The following is a 19,528-nucleotide window of genomic DNA, read 5'->3' as shown; positions in this document are numbered from 1 at the left end:
TAGGACGACCCAGCACCAAATTGGGGTGGGGCCAACGACATCGACCTTAATTTAATCGCATTTTTATCAAACATCTTCTTCTTTTCAGTTTATTTTTAAAACTTGAAAATAATATCCACAATCAACTGTGATGATGAGAATTCTCATGCGCATAATTATAAACACGGTTTTGTTACTTTTCACCATCAGAAGGCTTCACATCATTTCGTTGGTGAATTTCGCGCATAAAATTCATAAATCGTGACACCGGCTCCGAAGAGATAGTCATAAGCTTGCTCTCTAATGAAAGAGAAAAGGGGAAAAGTGACAAATGAACAGCGCGGTAACTAATGGCGATGTGACCGATGAATATTATTTTTGTTCGTTCCGAATAAAAGAGCACTTTGAAAGTCAGCAGCAATAGCTCTACTGTTGGCAGAAGCTCGACTTTCTTCTTTTCGCTCATCATGTTGGCGTGAACAAAAAAAAATCGATCTGATATTTAAGCGGATGTTGTGATGCAAATTTGTTTCACTTCTACAAATGTTCGTCAGTCTCACAAGTCATCCGATGTCTATGATTATAAGTATAGGGTCTATAATATGCAGGCAATTTCTTCTCTGTTTTGGTTATTATTTTCGGCAGTACATTGACTTCTATTTCAACCGAAGTAAATTGCAATTAGTTTCTTTGCTCCAAATGATTCAATTTTTATGACAAACAGTAAACAAAAAAATGACAAAATGTTGACAAGTATTAATTTGATGAATTTTTTTTAGAAAAATGTTGGCAATGTGATTCCTTCCTCAAGTTCCATGCAATGTGTTTGGTTGAAAGAAAACTTGTGACGAATGGCACGGAAAATGAAGCGAAAGACTTTCTGAAAATAGCTTCGAAATGGAAAAAGTAAGTTAAACACATTGTTTTTGTTCTCCTCTCTCTTGTTTCAGCATCCATTGAGATTGAAGAACAGCTTGCTGCGTCAAGGGCATTGAGAAACATGTGCTTCATTTTGCAACCATGGAGAATTACATGCACTACAACGTGACAACGATTTTGGTTGGCTATTTGTTACGTAAAATAATATGCCCCGTTCGTATGAAATTGGATACATTTACTTTTAAAAATGGAAAACATACAATCATTATTCGCAACACAATTTGAACTCATTTTATTTCATACGAAATCTCTCGCACAATCCCAGTGTAATTGAATGAGCAAGCAGTTTCGGGTCGACTCTTGAAAGAAGCAAGAAAATAAAAAATAAGAAACTGGAATACGTAGAAAAAGCCGTTATATTATTTTATTTTATTATTAAATATAGTGTGTTGAGTGTTATCTCAAAAAGTTAGCCCTGAATGTGCGAAACACAAATTGTATTAACACGTAATTTGAATCGGGTGCAGTTGCCTGTGTGCTGTTTCTTCAAAGACCAATTGTTTACGTTCTCGTTTTGCTAATACCGCAAGTAATATAATTGATGGAAAAAACAATTAGTCACGGTCTTGTTTTTGGTTCTGATTCTCAACAAAGGTGATCAAATTTTGCAAATATTTTTTTTTCGTTTCATTTAGACCGTCTGCACAAAGGCAAAACAAAAACCAACATAATAAATTATTGCCCACGTTGACTTTCTAAAATGCACATTTGCGATTCCAGAACCTGTGTTTACTGCGGAGTTTCAATCGAACATTGACTTCAAACTTACACACTGACAATCTTAGACAGGCAAACGAGCGAGCGAGCCAGTGAGCAAACAAACAATAATGATTTGAAAGAAATACAGACAAAACAACGTCGAAAGCATCCGATAAAAATGATTGCTACTTTTTTTCCCTTCCAAAGCACAATAACATACATTTGTCAGCTGAAACAAAATGATACGGTGTTGTTATCAGGTTTGAAATCACGAATTTGCGCTTCCTTTCATTACAAAATAAAAACAATCGCTCATGACGAATTCATTCAATTGAGAGAAAAAAAAGTAGAGAAAAAAAACTGAAATTACTTCTTATCAATGTTTATATTTATAGAATCGTGTGTTTACACGTTTACGTACACGTTGAATCTATGAAGGAGGATCAATGACAGCTGCTTCATGTTTACTTCACTACGATGTGAGACGTTTTGTTGGTAGACTTTTTTGATATGTCGTCAAAAGTTCGACTCAAAACGTACAAGTTTAAGTCATAAATTGTGACTATCGGACACACATGAATATTTGCTTTTTTGAATACAGTCCGCAACTTTCACAGAAGTCATCTTTGAGAAGTCATTAACTTTGACAGATTAATCGCAGATTAGATTCTAACATTAGTTCGATTTTATTCGATAATTTTATTTGCGTCATATATACGGTCTACGTCACAGAATTTCTTAAATATTTATTCAAATGGTTCAATGGAGTTGCGAACTAGGGGGTAGACACGATTAGTAAATTAGAATCTAATACAGTAAATTAGAGAATATTAGAAACTCGAATGTTTGATGACTTTTACATGGCAAATGCAATGCCAATACAATTCTTTATGGATTTTTGTTTTGTTTATTTCCCGTTATTTGTCAACAAGTCTGGCTATATCAACGTATTGCCTCTGTACATACTATATTGTCTACAAATATACAGAGACAATGTAAATAGATAGGCAGATTTGTGCATAAACAAAAAAAAAACAAAACAAAAATCTCCATAAAGAATGTATTGGAAATGTAAAACTAAATGGCGAGCATTTTGCGAGAATATTAGAAGATGTAAGCACTTTCATTCAATTATTAGAAATATTAGAGAAAACTAAATGAAACTAGGGATATATTTCCAAAAATTAGAAAGATTAGTGATACCAGATTGATATTAAAATCAGTGTCTACCCCCGAGGTTGCGAATATGAGAAGAGCAACACGTGTGCTATGAAATAACGTTCAATTTATTCATTCTGAACAACAGTTATTCCAAAAGAATGGCAACAGATGCCGAACTGTTTGATTGCTTTCTTTCTTTTATTTCGATTCGCTCTCAACCCAATTGTTATCTGCAAAGTGGGTCCAGTGTCTTGAGCAGCTAGAAATCTCTCTCTCATTTCTTCGAATGAGACAAGGCGGTATGCAAATCAAAATTATTATTCAAAAAGTACGCGCTAAAAATAGAACCGCTGATAGAGAACGAAATAAAAAATGCGTCTACAGAAAATCAGAAATAATTCTCTCAGTCGGATGAGAGTGAGACGAGCTCTGGAAATTTCATGTGTCAATGCATCTCTAGCAGTATGCAAAATAACACGATACCGAATCTAATCATGATTCAAGTATTATTGGATACTTTTTTACTCTTCATAAACAAATTAAAACTGTTGTTATGGCAATTTGTGTAAAAGATCATCACCCACACATCAGTGGCCTATAAACATGTATATCATTGGAGTGAATAACGCAACTTTCTGAAAACAACATTTTATTTTTTTTGTTCAGTATAAATTCAACGGAGAAATAAATAGATTTCCTATCTTGAGCGAAACAATCTTTGGTGCGTGTCACAGGGGAGTGTATCGAGCACAGGCGATTGATTGACACCTCGACCACTGAAAAAATAACATATTTGTGTTTCTCCATATTTGCCGCAATACTGTGCCACTTCCATTTAAGTCTGTTACACCGAATCCAATAACATTCACTGGTGAGAAGTGTATTTACATGTTTCGTAGAAAATTTCGTTATCGATATTCGTTGGTGGTGGTGGTGATGGTGTCATATAAAAACGTTGTCAACAGGTTTCAAACATTCGTCCGGCGAATATTATTATCGTCATAACTGTCAAAGTAATTTTTTTGTTTTTATCAGTGTTCATATTCATTCGCTTGAAACAAACAAACAAAAGAAATCGCAAATTAGGAATACTTCAAAAATCTGAACCGTTCTGAACTGCGCAAATCAACTGCGGCGCTACTGATTTTGATTATTTTCGAACTGAAGTGTGTAAAGAAACAAAAATCGTGTGATACTTTTTTCACTTGAATGCAAATTAGCGTAGCCCAATCTAAAATTCATTTTCAAACCGGTTTTTCGTTAATTGGTTACATCTGAAAAGTGTCTTTCCCATTTCGTATTGTATATGGTCACGGATGCAACTTTAGTTAGTTCCAATGGTCATATTATAGACGTATTGATCACATTTTTGGCTCACTTCGGCTCAATTGAATTTCTATCTAGACGTCATTCTTGTTGGTTTGGTGCCACAAGTAGCCGATTGGACACCAATCGAATCAATTTCGCTGGCTCATGTTTCGCCAGTTACAAATCCGTCCTGTTTTTGAATATTCATGAGAATTGAATCGAACGAGAGAAAAAAACTCGCGTAAATTGTTTTGCGATTCATATTTGTCATGCATACCAAATGAACTGGACTCTCAACCGGCATCCATTAAAAATTGACGAACAAAAAAGTGTTGGTACTTTCTTGTTGTTTCGAACTTTTTCGAAATTCTTCGACGAAATCGATTGCCTCCGTATAACTTAATTTGGGAGTGTTTTTCACAAAAACAACGAATCGAATTCATTTTATTTCGCATCAATCAACAAAGCGAATTCTGCGAAAGTGTCTGTCAAATTAGGTACGGTTCTAATACATTTTACCAGAGACAATCTAGTGAAGCAGAACTTCTCTTATTTCATTCGCTGGAATTCCAATTAATGTCTAGAACAAACACAGACACGCAGGCGTTTATTAAAAATGAATACAGACATTTTGTGTTTCATCATTTCGCAAGACTTTTGATCATATCGAATGTGTATGCATTCACCGAACGAACAAAAAAAATCGAAATAAGAACGACGAATGACAGAGATGATGAAAACGACAGAGAAAAAATATCTACAAAGTAAGACAATGATTAAAGTAAACAAAAGCAGCAGCAGAAGAAGAACTTGCTTCATATATCATATGAGATCATCGGCGATTTCTTCATTGGCTTTTTACAGCAAACTCAATTCGACATGATATATTCTGGAATACCTGAAATGAACCAAATTCATTTGCCTACCTCTCATAGTTTCGATGCTCGAAATTCTTATTTGTACCACTTGCCAATTGGTCGACTAGCGACAAAACGAGTGAAGTGATGATTTGACGGGACAATCGACCTCTCTATCAATTTCAAGTTTAATGAAATAACAGCGTATAATGTGGTCAGACGTTTCCATTTTTGGAAGAAATAACTGTTGATATTTAGGTAAAAAAAATCAAACGATTAGCTAGCTTAAGTGAAAATATTTCGCTTATCAACATTGTAAACATAAAGTCTATGTTATTTGTTCTCGACTTTTTTTCTTGAATTTTATCCTCGGCCGTCTGTTTCATATAATGGAACAGACTTTTTATTTTCAAATCTGAGATTGTTTACTGAAATAATGATTCAAAAGAGAAAAAAACTCCCGATTAATAATAAAAACATGAGAAATTTAGGAGATTTTGGTAGCATATGTGCTGTAAACGTTTTGTTCTCTGAAACAGCTGTTAATTTGGCAAAAGTCTCTGGAGAATTCAACCAATTTGGATCGTCGATTGCGTATACAAACCGACGATTTACCGTTTTTCTTGGAATATTCCACCGATTATTCTCATTCAATTTCTGGTTGGATCGTCCGCTGTTGTACTTTAACGAAAACCGAAAAACAAGTTAAAGGCAAAAGAATTCTGTTGAAATGTAAACAACTGAATGAAGAGAAAAAAATATAGCATGTATTCGAGCGAGCGAGCAAGAGCGAGAGCGAGGGAGAGATAGAGAGAGAGAGAACAGTGAGTTCAATGAAAACAGCGCTCGTGGTGAAACAAAACGTGATATTGTGGAAAGACCGAAACAATGGTAGGTTGCATACGATTTATAGCGAACAATTGCAGTCTTCGGGCTTACTGATTTAACGCCCATTGAATCAAAATTATGGCATTAAAAAATGTTTTTGTTTTGCTGCGTTTCCCTTCTAAATATATGAAAATTGATAATTTCCACAGACTTCTTCTAGTCTTTTTTTCGGTGCATTAACCAAATTACATCGGCGAGATAAATGATTGATCGCAAATGAGAACAATGCAACGCTTTCCGAACAGAAAATGAGTTCATTTAATTGTATACATATTCGAACCGGTTTAACATGTACGATTCAAAGGCAAGGGATTTATATAAATTTCAAGACGAAGAGATAAAATTAGATACGAACACAGATCATGAAAACCCAGTTGCGATATTGGCGCTTACAAGTCGGGATAAAGAGAGCAAGATGTGCCTACGTATGCAACCAACTTGATTTTACAAGCCTATGTGGTGTGTTTTATTTTAGTACTAAGCATTAGCATAAATGCATAGGCCAGCCGAAGCCGATTCATACACAGACAGCAAACGGCAAGAACGCCTCATACCTCTCTCTCTCGAACACAATATGTTGATTCATTCATTCGACCAACTGACTTTTTACACAGTGCACAAAGACCAAGGGGCAATATTGTTGCATAGAACACATATGCTAACACACTCACATAGATCACCTTTCAGCTTTGGCTCTCGTTTGCATGCACACAATTTCCGTGATAATTATCGTCGAAATATTCACATGTTCTTCACTTCGTCTTAGGCGTTTGTCGGTGCTATGGCTCACTGTGTGCTTAGAATCTAAGTGCCAGACTGGCACTGCCAGTCGGAGGGAAATAAATAACAATAAACATACGTGGATTTTTGTTTTGTTTCAAATTCAGTACGACACTGAATGTGTACGTGAACGAAATGAATGTTTAAAATAAGCTGAAGTTGGCACCTATTTTGTTTGGTTCCATAGAACCATATAGATGATGACAACCATTTCATTACTCACTGGGTCTATTTTTTCATTCTATTTTATTCTCTCTTTATCTCTCTTTTTTCAAGTTGTCATTTACATTTACGGCGACAGTTTTACGGTACACACATTTTGCCTGAAAAAAAGAGAGAAGAGAACGCATAGCAAAGCAAAATGAATATATGGTGATGATATATATCTGCGTGTGTGTGTGCGTGTGTGCCTTTAAAAACGTTCAAAACAAAAATAACTCGATGAAATTAAACAAATTCATCATATATGGAAAGAAGTCGTACGTATGCCGTAAACAGAAACGAGCTCAAAACGCAATGTACGGCTGAAATATCAAGAATATCATCATCAATTGGTGTATTCAACAACAAAGTTCTTCTTCTGCTGAGAACGTGTGCTATGGAGAAAAAACCGAAGAAGAAGAACAAGACCTACAGAGAAGGAACCGAGTGGATCTTATGTGTGTGTTCATCGTAATGTGTATTTTGATAGATACATAGAAAATGCAGCCATTTTGGAATTGGTTGGTGGCAGGCGCATACGTTCACAGTGTTTTATTTGCTATCCTTCTGTGGCTATCAACACACACGATTTTATTTTGATATGAGAAACCAGAACAGCACAGAACTGGTCGAATAGATTATATTATTTCGAGAACGACACTCGCTGTCAACGAATGCACTACAAACACGCATACACGGACTCCCGTGCAGCACACCAAACAAATGTGCTGCAGCTCCACAAATAATGTGCCGTAGACACATGGAGTTTCATTCAACAAAGGCTATTGATAACGACACTGTTTTCTTTTTTCGCGTGACACCATCCAAAAGTAGTATTTATGTTTGCCGCAACGATTCGGCAAAATCCAAATATACGTATATTTGTGTGTGGCGACAAAAATGACTTACCTTTCTTTTTGTCCAAACAAAGATAAAATAATGGAAAACGTTGAATGCGTTCCGAAGAATCACAAGAGGGGCAAATGAAAATGTGTCGTTTTCTTTTTTTTCTCTATCTCTCTCTTTGATTCGATGTGAATAAAATGTTAATCCAAAACTGATGCGGTGCAAAATTGAAGTTTTGAACGATGTATGTTTACGTTGATCGTTTTGTCGATTTCATATGTTTTTTTGTTTATCTATGATTTTATTTTTGCGTCAACTTGTTTTTTTCTCTCTGCTATTTTTCTCTGTTTGATTATATACTGTGTTTTTTATTTAAATTACAGATTTCTCTTTTTTTCAGTGAAATTCTGAACGTTTTGAAACTTTTTCTTCTGCTCTCACCGGTGGTCACTCACTCAACGTTGATACAATGACAGATATCGTTGAATTTTGAAGTTGTGATGAGATGACATTCGCTGTGATGGAAAAAAAAAATCACTAAATATCGTTGATTTCACTATGATTTCAATGCATCGAATTGGTATTAGAACTTTTAAATTTCTCTTTTGTTTCGAAGGTGTTCGTTGTTGTTTATTATTGTTTTTGCCGATTGTGCAAGTTTCCCACACAAAATTAACTTGTTCAATTGTATAAATACTTTCAACCGTAAATAAACAGCAAAATTAACTAATAATTGAAACGAAAAAAACAAATAATACCGAAAACAAACGTCACTGAATAATTGGAAACAAAAATCTGAAGCTATTTCCAGTTGATGACTTGTGGTTGATGCCGACGTTCACAAATTCATTCGAACGAACGCACTTCTTTCGATAATGTAATAATTCCGCATAAGTTTCGTCAGTGTGCTCTTGTTGTTTCCCTTTTGAATGAAATGAACTAACAGACGGAAGAAACAAAACAAACACAGAGAATCGTTTCTGCCACTTTTTCTGAGTGTTTCATTGAATCAGTCGATTGGTGAGCACCAAGTGCATACTAAACGCCGCACACATGCAGAACCGCATTCACAAGCAGCTGTCAGTGAGATAGAGTCAGTCAGTGTATGTTTTGTCAGATCAGCTTCGATGCATATACCGATGTAAGTAACAAGAACCGAAATAAACAACAAACCACTACAGTAACAGCTACAGCAACACGAAGAACCAGAAATGTTTGTCTCTTAATTGACTGCACTCGAGTGTTCCGAGTATGATTTTTGTGAGATGCTCTGTGCTTAGTTGTATCTTGTTTACTCCTTCACGTTCGTCACTTGCGATGATTCTTTTTTTCCCTCTTTTCTTTTCTTCTGTTCTTGAGAAAAAACACACAATGTTTTGTTTGTTCTCTTCCTTTTTTTTCTTATGCTTTAAATTCGCAGTACATATTTGTCATGTGTTCCAGTTTTTTAATTCACACGTTTTGCTCTCGCAGGTATTAAGTGAATTGCCGTGATTTGGTGGAATATGTTTTCTTTTTATTTAGCCAATTTACATGGACATTTCACAATTTATCGATGTTCCACTTTTTTCTCTTCTTCCAATCAGTATCAATACTTCAACAAATTTGTTTAGGTTGATTTTGCTTCGATTAGATAAAAAACACAAATAAACACTGAGAATTTTGGTGAAAAAAAACCCAATTCAAACGTTTTGATAGATGCCGTCCGACAAATTGAATAATTCCATTTGCTTGTTTAGATTTGCGTTTCAATTGTCCAGCAAAAACACAAATTGTGATTCTTCTGTCAGCGATGGAACAAAACTAAACCGAATCAATTGATGTCTTTGGAGTTGTATATCAGTTGGTTGTTTTTTCTTTCTGTTAACACGGTGTTTCGACTTCTTGCGCTCCAATTCAATATGATGCAAACGTATTGGTTGACTGAATCGTATGGCAACTAATATATAGATTGTATATATACACACTCTTTCGTTTGGTTGCTCTTGAGCGAAGCTCGACTGCAAAATTCTTGTAACTGTAAATTCTCGCGCACATTCGGCGTGTACGCGAAAGCAAGAATGGCTGATTGTTGGTGAGTCGAGTGTGTGTTTTTTTATTAATGTATGTCAAATTCTGCTCCACACAATGTATGTTCTGTGAGTTTGGTCCAGGTAATAATCGCCTTAATACTTGGTCAATCCGAGAACGTTGACGAATTTAAAATCTTATTCAGAAAAACTCGCTGATTCACTTTTAATTCGCTCAAATCAAATAATCTGATTAGACTTCTATGAGAACTGCCCGTAAATCACAAAGAAAATAATAAAAAAAAATTCGATTTTTCTAACCCCGAAAATGAACATGAAAACGGTGAGTAGAATATGCTGTGTGTTGTCTTGTTCAATGTGCAATTTCGTATGAATGCGCACCACTAACTGTTTGTCTTTTTTCGCGAATTCATTCAACTCCAATATTTTTGTTATGCTTTCCGTCTTGTGGTGTGCGTTGATGTGGTGCTTGTGTGCGTAGGCGCTGTGTCTATGTCTGTCTCATTTGATATGAAGAATGTATGTTGGTCCATATCTGGGCATGTGCGTGTCAATGTATTTGTTCCCTCTGCTCTTCGAACTTCATTCAAAACTGGTTTTCTCGCACCGTGTGGCTTGTTTGCGATTTTCAACCTTAGTGACGCACACACTCACTACCATTCCACTCAATTGATTCGCATTTCGATTCGGGCGAAATTCGTATGCAAGACTATTTAACAACGCTTTTATTCCATTTGTTTACTTTGGTGGTTCTATTTTATTTTTTATCCTTTCGAGCATTTGTGCTGCTGCAAAATTTATTGAATTCTTCTGTGTTGGTAATATTTTTTACTTTTTATTCCGCGGCGGTCTTTTTCGAAATTCGAAATTAATCACACATCTGAACACACCGAAACAATGGGATTTGACATTTCTTGACGCCTTTCAAAGTCACAGCACTCATTATGCAGAACGTTGCAAAGAACACAGCACGTTGATTTTTCATGATATATTTCTTTTTGATAAAGTATAGTTGGTATTTATTTCAACACGAATTAAAAAAATGAGTTCAAAACAATACTTGAATATGTTCATAAAGCTTCAGAATGAGCTCGCGGTTCAAAACTAGAAAAAAAACTTTTGTAGAAAGAAGCTTCGATTGTTCAGTGGAGGCGGTTTGCTTGTTTATTATGATATTTGTTTGAGTAGCTTTCAATGAGAATAATTCGTCAAAGTTGTAGTACTCGAGGTCTTCTACAACATTGCTGAAGACATCTATCTCTTATATCTTATCAGTTGCGCGCAAATCGCGCACATAAAAAAGCAAATTTTATATAGAACTTTTTTTTCTTATCATTTTTCACGCTTTTTGCGAAACTCGATTAGACTTGTTGATCATCTGTAACTAGAATTGATTCACCTCATAATTAGGTGAGCCCAGTTTCTAAAAATACTTCGATTTCATATTCGATTCGATTGATTTTCGACTGGCAAACAACATTTTATGATTCTTCAATTCGAAAGCCGGCGAATAATTTTCGGTCGCTTATCGGTCGGTAGAACCAGTCTCTTGTTTATACATCTCCCAGAGTTTTCTTCGTGTTCACTCAAACTAGGTCATTTGAACCATTAAATATTTACTGTCAAAATTTGGGTGAAAGTGAAATTCCGTTTAAACAAATTTGTTTGTACATCAATGTTGATAAACTGGCGTGCGTTAAATTTAGGCGCTTTGTGCTTGAAACACATTTAAAAATCGGAATATTAGAGACTTCGAACGAGACAGCGCAACCGCAAAGATAATGTGCTAATGAATTTACTGATTTATTGCCTGCCGCAAACAACATGATAATCTGCATTAAACTCACTCCAAATTACGAAATGAACTCAAGTTGAAGTTGCATGAGACACGTTGGGTTCGAAAGGATGCTAATAAGTGAAGTTATAATTCTGAATTTACGTCATACGCGACGCAAGAAGTTCGCAGACAAAATTAGAAATGAGCACACCATTTTGTGCTAAAATCGGATTACATTACTGTAGAGGGAGTTAATTCTTAATCTTAGGAGTTTTTGCGAAATTTATGCATATTAATTCTATGGGTGAGATTGAGAGTGGAGTATGTTTTTTCTTCGATTTATATTTTTGAAAAGGCGAGTATGTTTTCTGATGATTCTGTTGGCGTTAAAGTAGAGTATGTCGTAGTACCGTCTAGCCTCTGCGGTCTTCACGGTTTTCGCGCAACTAATTGGAGATAACAACATGGTGTCTTCGGCAAAGTTGTAGCATTCGAGGTCTTCTATAACTTTGCTGAAGGCATCTATCTCTTATCTCTTATCAGTTGCGCGCAAATCTCGCACATAAAAAAGCAAATTTTATATCGAACTTTTTTTTCTTATCATTTTTTGCGCTTTTCGCGGAACTGATAAAAGATAAGAGATAACTGACTTCAGCAATGTTATAGAAGACTTCAAGTGCTACAACTTTGCCGAAGACACCAAGTTGTTATCTCTTATCAGTTCCGAGGAAACCGTAGAAAACCGCGACGACCCTCCAAAAATGAACATACTCGCCTTTAACCATTTTTGAGTCGAAAAAAACTTACTCTTCTCTTTCATAACAAAGTCAGATGAACTTACTCTCCTCTCGATTTAGTCAATAGATATATCAGAAGTATTTTATTTGTTTTTTGATAAAGTCTTTCTTGTCCATAAATCCTCATAAGAGATTATCCAGACTGCCAAAAATCCCCTTTTATATTCGTGTATAAATAGTAGTAAGCGGAATTCGTTTGTTCAGTAAAAATTAATCATTTGAAGCTGCCAATTGAAATGGCTAAGTTCCTCTGTTTTCTGGTATTCTTCGTCTGTGCGCGACTAGTAATCGCTTCGATTAATAGTGAAACCGATTCTGCGGAACGAATATTCAATTTTTTTAATGAAGCAAGAAGTAAATTAATGGTGTCAGCAAATCCAAATATAATTTTGGTCGTTAGCAATACGGGCACTGGAAAATCTACACTGATTCATTATGTGCAGAGATGATAGCAAAATTATTGCGATAGAGACCGATGGACCCAACTCCGAATACACAATTTACGATGACCTCGATGAAAAAATAGGAAGTATTCGAACGTCGACGGTGTCGCGAACACTCATTCCGCAAAATGAACGTCGACGAAGAGCAGAATGTGTGGTACGATTGTCCTGGCTTCGGTGACACGTGCAATGAAACGGTCGAGATCGCCACAACGTTTCTCATCAAAAGTGTCATCGAGAATGCCAAAAGCATCAAATTGGTTTTGGTTGTAAACTACAAATCGGTCACTGAAACTCATGATCGCGGTCTGTCGCGTTTGGTTGAGCTCGCTCAAAACATCAACCAATTTGAAGACAGTGTGTCGCTTGTGGTTACCAAAGCTCTTTCCCATTATATACGAGGCAAAGAAATCATCGAGGTATTCGAGGATTCCGTGATGAATTCTACGGCGCAGTTCGCGATTGATCATCGCGCAGTTTTGAAGCAGAAAGGATCGAATGAAAAGAAGATTCAACTGATCGATGCTTTTTGGAAACAATCTTCAAAATACGCATCTACTGGCTGAAAAAGGCTCACAAGAGACCATATCCGCTCAATTTTCGACGAGCAATCGATTAAAAGTGGTTACAATGCGATCTGAGGCTATTTCATGGCCAAAAAATAGGTCGGATTGAAGTGAATTTTTCAACTTGCTTCATTTTCACTGAAAATGATATTTTTTGTTCGTAAAACACGTGATTGGTGTATTACCTCTGACGACATTTTGGTCTTAATATTCGGCTTTTTTTAAAACAAAGTTACAACACTTGAAATTGGTCGTGCCGTGTTTTAAACTTGATGATGACAATTTTTTTCCACTCTTATGTGTGTTCGTAAATTGGGTTTATGATTGAAAAAGTAATTTTATATAAAATTGGATAAACAATAAAAAAAATCTTCATCAGAACCATGTGATAAGATATTTGTATCACCAACAACAGATAGCGACATAGAAAACATTCAATTTAGTACATCTGTCAAAAAGCACGATTCTTCACTATAACATACTATACTATGTTCTTTATGGAAATTTTGAAACCACTATATTTTTGACTAGACCACACTTTAGGCATGGGAGATATGGTGTTCTCGACTATTTGGGCCAAGACCTTTCCAACGGTACGTAACATGCCGGGGCTCAAATAGTGTCCTGAGAAAATGGCATAATTACTGAAAAATGGAATCGATGAAAGCGACCATAGCATCGAACTGATTAAGAATATCAATAGACAGAGCAGACCAGATGCGTATGAAAGTTATTACATCGAGAAAGAGATAGCACCATTGATTGCGGAAAGCGGGAACATACAGTCCTGCTTATTTGCATTGATTTGATGCGGCGAATGTTTTGTTGTTACTGATCCGGCTGTTTTGCGTTGTGTTGGTGTGTTGTCGTTTTTTTGTCCCGCAAATCACCGGCAAAAATCGAGAGTCGTGTCAGTGCTGATGATGAACGCCCGTTGAGCGTTTCAAAATGCGCATTCACTTTAAGTAAGTACAATTGTGTATCTTTTGTGCTGCAATAGCAAAAACAATAAGATGATTCTCAACGAAATTTCGATTTTGTTGTTACAAATTTCACTCTATTTAGCAATTAAACCTATGGCTACTGCGATGAAGTGCGACGTTATATCTAACCAGAACGGTATTTCATGGTAAATATCGAGTGCACTGCATAGACGATTTTTCGGCAACTAACGAATCGCTAAATAGAGTGAAATGCTATATCTACGCGTGTGACGACAAGTCCGTTGCTCCATAGAGTAGTGTCTACATTAGTGGTGGAAGTGGGTAAATTAAAAAGTCTGGTATTTTTCAGAGAGTAAGTATGCGTTGAAACTACGTTGTAATTGTGATTGACACTGGTTGACAAAAGTTTATTTTTCTAATGATACCTACTTATTACATACAAACAGTTAAGGTTGCATAAATCAGCAAAATGATATCTTCTATTTGAAAGCGTAACAGAAAAGTTGATGGTTGAACAAAGCAACATTACTAATATTGTTGACCACACAAATTGATATGGTCAAAGATTGACAAAAAATGTATTGGGATAATTCTTCTACAGGACAATCGAAAACGAGATTCGAAGGAAATCATCCGATTATTCAGCTAATCGCCACCTGGAAAATACAGATCGACTAAAGATCAAACAATTTCTTGTTTTGTGAAAATATAAAGAGAATTACATTCGTAATCCCGTCTTTTCCCTACAGTTGTTCGTACTTTTTTTCTTCATATTTTGTATAAAAAAGCATATTTTCAGTGAAAATCGGTCATTTTAGTCGAAATTTCGACAATTTCTTATTATTATTATTATTATTTTGCACCATACAGCGTTTCTTCGCCAGAGGTGGTTTATTTGTTATAAATATTTGGTTGCATATTTACAATATGTTGGGGAAATTGGGGAATTCCGGGCCACAGTTTATTTTTCGTTCATAACTTTGTGATAAATATAATTTTCTTCAAAATTAGAATATCTCAGTTTTAGTACGCCTCAAATCCTACCATTTGAGTATTCTCACTTATAAAAATTCAACTTTGCTAAAAAAAATTTGGTGGTTGGCAAAAAAAGGACGTTTTTGACATTTTCAAAAATCATGGGGAATTGCGGGCCATTTCATGGATTGACATAAAACAGACAATATATTGGTGAAAAATGTTTATTGATCGTTCAAAATAACAACGGAAATTATTTTAAATGAAATGAAATTGAAAAATCGTAAAATCAAGATCAAAATTAGTCCGATAATTTGCAGGTAGCGCATGTAAAAGAGCTGGTCGTCATATTGGCGCATTTCAAGTGAACTGCTTGGTCGCATGAATCGCAATGAATGAAATTATTTCGATTGAGCTTCTTTGGCATGTTTTCCTTGCAAATGATGCAGATGTAAACATCTTCTTCAGTAGAAGATTGAGTGCGCTGTTTCTTCTTTGGCGTGGTTGATACTGCATGGGCTTTGCGCTTCTTTGTTGCTGGTGGTTTTGTTTTCCTTTCGTTGTTGTTATTTTTCCAATTTCTGGCTCTTTCTTCGCATAATAACTTGGCATCGATGTCATGAGTACGAAATTGTCGAAAAACAAAAATATATGTTTGAAAAGGACACTTAACTGATATTTTGTCGAAATTTGGCTTGAAAAAGATTGAATGTGCAATAAATATGCGTTTTGAACTCATCTAATGTCAAAAATGTAGTGGCCTGTAATTCCCCAGAAAAAATGGCCCGGAAAAGTCGGGTGGCCCGCAATTCCCCATGGCCCGGAATTCCCCAATTTCCCCTATTCTTACTTTCTTCAGTCTTTCCAAGTTCTATTTCTTCTAAAATAATCTCTTATTCTTTGTTTGACAGTATTTGTACTAACATTAAAATCAATTAAATAAGTATTATATATTTTTGGAAGTGCTAGTATCACATTCATTCGTTTGATTTGGCTTTTCGATAGTAAAATATTCATAGCATTCATTATATGTGGTTAGCATGTGATTGATCGGTTCAAACATTGAGTAGTTGTATATTCTAGTCGGCAGTTCCAGAAATTCAGTGTTTCTTGTTCGATGTCGTGGTGTTCTTAAGTTGATTTTCTCCATGATATACTTGATGATATTTGGCCAGAGATAACAATTTCGTATGGAAGGTACTTGTAAATCGATTCCGAATGGCTTTAAACTTTCTAAGATTTATGGCGAAAAAATAAGAATCCGAGAGTTTGAAGTCAATCGGAATCGATTACACATCCCATACAAAAGAATTTTCAAGGAAATTTTAAGAAAAATTTGAGGGTCAAAAACCAAACCTATGCCAATGAGAATCGCGATCAACGTGAAACTTTCGGAATTTCATTTTTTCACCAAAAAATGAAATCTCAGAAAATGAGGTTGTTGTGTCTTTGTGTGTTCACACCGAGTTTTATTGTTTGAGTTGTTGTAATTTTTTGGCATGCGCTCGCACCACAACACAATGTCACATGTTTTGCTTTCTCTGTATACTTTTCTTCTTTATTCTCTCATTCACAATCGCAAACAGGGAGCTGAGTCCATGTAATTTGATACTCGCTGAGGATGACAAATGTCGAAATGCATCCGAACCAAAATTTCGTTTATAAATAAATATTCATATTGATTTATGTTTGAAATTTGAAAAAGCAAAGTCACTTTAAGGTCTTTTATTCAAAATTTAATCGTAGATTGAAAAAATCTTTCCATTTCAATTCCCTTAACAAAGTGTACGAGAAAGTAAAATATTCAACATTACTATTGTTGGCAGCATATTGAATCTATTCCAATTGTTCTTCAATATTAATCCGCTTTCCTTTACCGATAAAAAGTTGGGCGACATTATTGTGACCTGAAAAATAATACAGATCAATGAAAAAGATCAAAGCGGTATTTAATTTAGTCAGCAGTACCATGGTTAACAGCTAACTGAAGTTGTGTTAGATTATCATGATTTCTAATATCAACTTTGGCTCCTTTTTTGATGAGAAGTTTAGCAACATTCTTGTGACCTTAGAAATAATTTAGATCGATGAAAAAGATCAAACCGATTCTTTATTTTGTGAAAATAACTATTCAACATTACCATTTCTAGCAGCATAATGAAGAGGTGTCTGATTAAAATTAGTCACGACATCCATATTGGCGCCTTTTTTGATGAGAAGTTCAGCAACATTCTTTTGACCTTAGAAATTATTAAGATCGATGAAAAAGATCAAACCGATTCTTTATTTTGTGAAAATAAATATTCACCATTACCATTCTCAGCAGCATAATGAAGAGGTGTCTGATTAAAATCATTCATGGCATCCATATTGGCGCCTTTGTTGAGGAGAACCTTGGCGACATTTTTGTGACCTGAAAAAAAAATCAGATCGATGAAAGAGATCAAATCAATCGTTTCTTTAATAAAAACAAGCATTCAACATTACCACTGAATGCAGCTAAATGAAGAGCTGTGGCATTCGAATGATCTCCAATATCAGCGTTAGCTCCATTCTTGAGAAGCACATCAGCGATACCTCCGTGACCTAAAATAATACGGATCAATGAAAGAGATCGGCGGGATATCTTATTTAGTCAACCTTACCATTCATAGCTGCCAAATGAAGAGGTGTGTGATGCAAATTATTTTTAATATCAACATTGGCTCCTTTGCTGGTGAGAACTTCAGCGACACTCTTGTGACCTGAAAAATAATTCAGATCGATGGAAAAGATCAAATCAATCTTTTATTTAATGAAAACAAGTATTCAACGTTACCTTCCTTAACAGCATAATGCAGAGCTGTATCATTAAAATTATTTCCAATATCAAGGTCGGCTCCTTCAGCGATGAGGTTTTGAGCTTCCTTCACTTTGCCTGAAAGAACACCAAAAATATTCATAGATCAATGAAACGGATTGAAAAAAACATTCTTTTTTATAAAAAAAAAATGTCCAAAATTACCAGCAATAGCAGCTCTATGCAGAGCTGTCTCTCCACTCATGTCTTTTTCGTTTACTAAAATATGTATGAAAAGTTTAGCATAAATGAGCTTCCCATATCTTTGTTACAAGGTGCTTTGTATATAGAATTTAGAGTTAAACTGGATAAATAAATGAAACTTCAATCTTACCGTTCCTCCCGGGTGGTGCTCCGCTCACATCCCCGATTAAGAACTGTGGAAATAAAATCAAAGTGATACATTTGGAATGGGAACAACGGATGAGATTAATTATAAATGTATTAATAACAGTTTTCAAATGTTTTCAATAGAATAAAAGTTTCCGGTGGACATTTTTTTGGAATAGAAGAATTTTTTCAATTGAAGAACTTGAAAAAAGGACACTTTTCATTTTTTAAATTATTTCAGAAAAAATTATTACAAATTGTCCACGAAACATCAAACATGAAAATTTTTAAAAAAATCGACTGAAATTGTCGACTCACCTCGGATACCATCAAGCCAATGAGCAGCAGTGTGAAAGAACTTCGACTCAGCATTTTTCTAGCTTCGAACTATTAAAAGTTTACTGTGAACGTATCAATTGGTAAGAACTGTTTGATGGACATGCGAATCGAACGCATCCTTTTATATACTTTTCAAGTGTGGCCACGTCGGTGGGCAACACACTGTATGATTCAATCCACGTACAATGACGATTCTAATTAAAGCCCACAAAATATTATCGCACACATTTTTCAAGATAACAATGTCAATACAATTGATGGAATTACAATTCCACCTGTGCACGTGTGTTTAATTTCGCGTTTCACATCGAATGTTTTACATTGAAAATATCAGATGTTTACATTTGTTATTTCATCACCTTCTTTAAACTACAAATTCAATGTAAAAATTTAAAAAGTGAATATTTTTCACTCTGGAAGGGTCGAGTGGTGTTACCAAGGGTGATACTATGGCACGTGGCTGTTCAAATTTAACAATTTTCACATCTTCGCTGCATTCACAAAACACATTCGTTTCAAAGTCGATCCAAAGTTGGCCATAGATCAACCGTCGCTTACATGATGTAAATTAGAATGTGAATGATCAAACGACATTACTCATACCTTTGCGTTACATTCAGGCTCACATGCCATGGTTGCATTGCTTTGTTCAATAGATACAGTGTTAGTTGATGCAAGGATATCAGAGCTGACATAGGCACCTAGAGATGGCACGCACTGCCGTCTGTGGGTGCTCACCGGTGAGGTGCCGGCACCTAAGCTCATATATATCTCAAGTGCCGCACCTAGAATACATTTTCTATTTTATTTTTGCAATTTACCAATTTTTT

At 35.4% G+C, this 19,528-nt stretch overlaps 1 protein-coding gene and 1 long non-coding RNA gene across 4 annotated transcripts in view; both read right to left on the bottom strand.

Annotated features, from left to right (window-relative positions):
• LOC129569762 (protein gustavus) overlaps positions 1-10,181 on the bottom strand; it is a 124,939-nt gene extending 114,758 nt beyond the window's left edge. For all 3 annotated transcript variants that reach the window (XM_055448926.1, XM_055448927.1, XM_055448928.1), the window contains exon 1: positions 7,722-10,181. The gene's annotated coding sequence lies outside the window, so the exon portion shown is untranslated. The remainder of the gene's footprint in view (positions 1-7,721) is intronic.
• Positions 10,182-18,232: 8,051 nt separating this feature from the next.
• Positions 18,233-18,883, bottom strand: LOC129569770 (uncharacterized). The gene is made up of 3 exons (XR_008688074.1): positions 18,678-18,883; positions 18,364-18,406; positions 18,233-18,248 (listed from the first exon to the last, which is right to left on the bottom strand). It is a non-coding gene; the product is annotated as an uncharacterized LOC129569770 (long non-coding RNA).
• Positions 18,884-19,528: the final 645 nt, after the last annotated feature.

Source organism: Sitodiplosis mosellana, unplaced genomic scaffold (assembly GCF_009176505.1).
Source record: "Sitodiplosis mosellana isolate CC-2019 unplaced genomic scaffold, AAFC_SMos_1.0 Smas_scaffold_42, whole genome shotgun sequence".
Lineage (NCBI taxonomy): Eukaryota > Metazoa > Arthropoda > Insecta > Diptera > Cecidomyiidae > Sitodiplosis > Sitodiplosis mosellana.
The sequence above is the reverse complement of the archived record's forward strand: the minus strand, read 5'-3'. Positions and strand labels throughout refer to the sequence as shown.